Genomic DNA, 4,282 nt, shown 5'->3' with positions numbered 1-4,282 from the left:
CTTTTCTCTAGAATCTGAGGCTTGGTCTTTTGTTTTGAAGTGGGTGGGATAAGGAAGAAACCCTTGTAATAAGTACGTTGTACGTGTTTCCGTGTGCGGCATGGCACATGTGATGCATGGGCTATGGCAGTGCAACCTGTTACTGTGCTTATCCAGCAACTGCTTTGAGGTTCGTTGGGCTGGGTCACGTGACTGGAGGTCAGCTCACTTACACTGTATATCATTATACAAGATTTATATAGCGCCAACAGGTTGTGCAGTGGTTTACAAGGTGATTCCAAGAGCTGGTGAGAGCTTGCAATCCAAGGTCCCATTTTACACTTGAGGATTTTCTAGCTCAAAGCTTACAAGGCACTTGTAATCATTGTCTTCTATGGTGCTGGAGTTTGTACCAAAATGCCTGTCGCTCTGAAAAGTACAGGAGCTTCTTTGCAGCCAGAATTATGCATTTTTACCCCATAGACTTTAATGGGAGCACCTGAGAAACATAAACACGTGGTTTTCACCGACTCCCGTTAAAGCTTGTCTTCTTTCCTACTTCAAGTAGTGCATACAAACATGCAAATAAGCCTCTAATTGGCCTGGCTACGCTTAGTTGTGAATGCAGCCTAAATGGTGCATATTTATTTTTAAGCCAACAATTTTGCACTGGGTGTTTTTTTTCCCCTCTAAATCACCAGTTGTAATTTCATAATGTGGTTAGTTTATTTCAGGCATTTTTATAGCAGAAACATATTACGCAGCGCTTTAGATATTGTGTATTCAATTCACATCAGTCCCTCCCCTCAAGGAGCTTACACTCGAAGGTCCATCCATATCACTATACTTGCATTCATAACCTGCTAGGGTCACTTTAGCCCTGGTTCACACCTAGGTGTTTTTGAGCATTTCGAAAAGTGCTTTTAACTGACCGACACAAGAAATCCCATGATTTGTAATGGCCCTGGTTCACACCTGAGCAGAAAAACGCCAGACGCTTGAAAAGATACAGGAGCTTCTTTGGGCAGTTAAAAGTGCTTTTTCAGAAGCATGTTGCACATTTTTGTGAGCATTTTTGCGCATTTATACGCACGTTCTTCCATTGACCACAATGGTTTATGAGCTGCCAATCAAATTGCGTGTCTTTATGTACGCGCGTTAAACCACGCATATAAATGTGCACAACGCTCATAAACATGCAAATAACTGCATGTGGCTAACGCGCGTACAAACACGCAAAAACAGGAGCCAATTAACCTACCAGTGTGTGTTTAGAGTGTGGGAGGAAACCGGACTAAATTCACACAGGCACAGGGAGAACATGCAACCTGGTTGCAGATAAGTGTCTTGGCAGGGAGTTGAAAAGAGGATCCCCGTGCTGGAAGTCAGAAATTGTAACTACTACTAAGGTTTTGATTTGGGTGTAAGCCACTTGCAATACTGATTGCACTTGTTTTAGTTCCAGCGTTAATGAACTTCTATAAATAGATCTTGGTAGCCTGCTGCCTTGTTTATTAAGAGGAAAATTAATTATGATTGCAGAAAATGCCTTTTTTAGGTACGGAAACACGTAGAAAGTAAATTGCTTGCTACTGCATTATGCGTTTTTCAAAAGTAGTGGGTTGAAAGTTCTGTAAGGGTAGTTCTGCCATGAGACTATAAACTTGCCTAACCTCATTCTGCTACATGAATTAGCAGTGTTGCGAAACATTGCAAACTTGTCCTTTTTAGCTTGCAAACACGTATTTTTTTTGCCACTGAATGCAACTATTTCAGTCAACGTGTCCATGCATATTGTGGCATTTAGATTTGTATTTTGCAGCGTGGTTCAGGGGCATAAAAAAATGACCCAAAGCTTACTGTCCTAATGTATGAGTCTAAATGCTAAGTTCATTCTAGTGGCGCGCAATGAATATTCCAGTCACTAGAATCTAAACGCCATATGCGCATAAACATGTGCCAAACTATGCGCTTTTACACTGGATTTTTCAAACAATGATCCAGCGTAGATGGGAGTATCTTAATACACCCATCTGCATGAGCCCATAAAGTTACAACAAAACATTTTCTGAACAAGTAGATATAAAGTCTATTCTCTCTTGCTTTGGATAAAGTAGAGAAAAGGGTCAGAACCTCTGTCAGGTTTTTATTGCCTCTGGGGAGCATCAGCATTATTTGTCCAGATGACTATTTTCACTTTGCATGAAATGCATTATCATTGAAACATGATCAGAGAGGGAGGGTAAAGCTTGCAATGGGGACATTCGTTCCACTGACAGCTAAAGGAATTACCCTTTTTTTTTGTGTGAAGTGATCTCTCATTTCCTGTTCTGTCTAAAGACAGGCAGTGACGGGAAATTCCCACAAAAAAGACTGCTTTTATTTCATTTGTAAGTCTCGGGAACCCCTGCTAAAATTTATTTTAGCTGCAGCTCACAATACATTAGTATGACGAGTACATTGTACAAAGATTTACATAAAATAAGTATTTCACACTTAGGCCAGATTATTTAATATCCACCGGCTGTATATAACAAAATTTAGTTTAAGAAAATATATTAAATGAATAAAAAAATTGCAGTGTGTCCTAACATCCGTGGTCAATTTTGATGCACACCATTACGTTGGTGGTCTGTACAACATGGGCAGGAAATCAATTATCCATTTTTCATTGCTCAAGGAACCCCTTGCAATCTCAAAAGGAGCCTTTGGGTTCCACACAACTCTGGTTGAGAGAGGCTGCTTGAATCTATCCAAAAGCAGCAGCTTTAGTGGGAAATATGGTGTCCTAACGTCAGTTGTCCTTGGAATGGTCTAAGATCTCATTCACTTTCCATTCTTAAACTGTTAGATTGCATGTTGCCCTAAGATGCTAGTTTTAATGTACCTGACTTGATGAAATCAGTAGTGTTCTTGTATAGATAAAAATAATACTGAGGTATGTGGGTGTTGCCTCCAGACCTAGTCATTAATCATAGTGATGACTAATGCTGCAGGGAGTATAGCTTTCTTGCTGAAAGAAGCATTGCTGCTTTCACTTTTGCAGAATGTTGCTTCTGTTTGTGATTTTTAAAAATCTTTTTTGTACTTCAAAACTTACCACTGAATGGGAGTGTACATTGGTTTTGATATCTGTGTATCTCTGTTTTGTTAAAATGGAACCCCATGCAAAATCATACTGTACATTTTTATTACTAGTTTCCACACTTCCTACTTTACTCACTACTTTACTTCTGTATCTGCCAACATTTTTTTGTGACCCAGGATCCCCATCGGGTTGACCACAGAGGATTTTTTTTTTTAAAGTATGTGAAAAACCCAAATAACCAGAAAAATGTTAACTTCAGTCATTACCACCGTAAGAAACTTACAGCACTTAAACAGAACCATATTGCTTAACATTGATGGAGAATTGATGTGTGTGTGTGTGTGTGTGTCCAGCATAAGACAGACCGTTTTGCAAAGCACTGGAGCCCTAACTGGCTCAGATGTTTTCTTTTTGTTTGTTTCTTTTGATCCATTACTATTTTTGGCAGCCTTGCTGGTTAATTGGGGGAGCAGGTGAGTTCTTGTGTTTACTACCAGGAAGTGTTGACATTTTATGTTGCATCGCTGTAATAAAGTGCACATATACCCAGGTAGGGGTGCAGAATTTCCTATCGCCCAAAGCCCAGGACATGCCGTTCCTGGAGCTGGATGGGTTTTTTTTTCTACATTTAGCCTTGCTTCGGGAAAGCAGAGCTAAATGTAGAGCGGGGGAGCCGTTTTATATTAGTGCTTTGAGTGGCTGTACAGCTGCTCAGATCAATTTGTAATCAGCCTGTTGGTCCGACCCCCAGCCGCCTCTCTGCGCTGTGATTATCGGGTCCCCTGCTCTTCTGTGGGAAAGGCCAAATGCCTTCAGGATGGCCAGCGGGGAATGTCTGTTCTCCATTCTGCTTTGTGTTCAGTGACACAGGACCGCTGTACTTGCAGCGCTCCTTTTGTCAGCTGTCACAAGTAGAGCTGCACAGAAGATAGAGCATACATGTGCTGGATCTTCTGTATTGGAGGGCAGGCTCATAAAGAGAACTTGTCACCTCCGAATGCTATCACACATGGGGCCTGTTAACTACCTCCCGGCCAGCCGCTGTGTATACACGGCCGGCCGGGAGCTTCTTGGATGTAACTGGGCGTGTATACACGTCCTGTTACATCCGCCCGCTCGGGCGCGCCCGAAATCCCCGTTATTTGAAAAGAGGCAGCTATGCCCGTTAATGTACAAGCGATCCTTGTATGAGGCCCTGAGACGTGCGCCCCCCCC

General features: G+C 41.8%; 1 protein-coding gene across 3 annotated transcripts in view; it reads left to right on the top strand.

Moving 5' to 3' along the window:
- IRF2BP2 (interferon regulatory factor 2 binding protein 2) overlaps positions 1-4,282 on the top strand; it is a 37,471-nt gene that overhangs the window by 1,369 nt on the left and 31,820 nt on the right. The window lies entirely within an intron of this gene.

The sequence above is a fragment of the Nanorana parkeri genome, unplaced genomic scaffold (genome assembly GCF_000935625.1).
Source record: "Nanorana parkeri isolate BGI_ZX_2015 unplaced genomic scaffold, ASM93562v1 scaffold1392, whole genome shotgun sequence".
Classification (NCBI taxonomy): domain Eukaryota; kingdom Metazoa; phylum Chordata; class Amphibia; order Anura; family Dicroglossidae; genus Nanorana; species Nanorana parkeri.
This window is presented reverse-complemented; position numbering and strand designations above follow the sequence as displayed.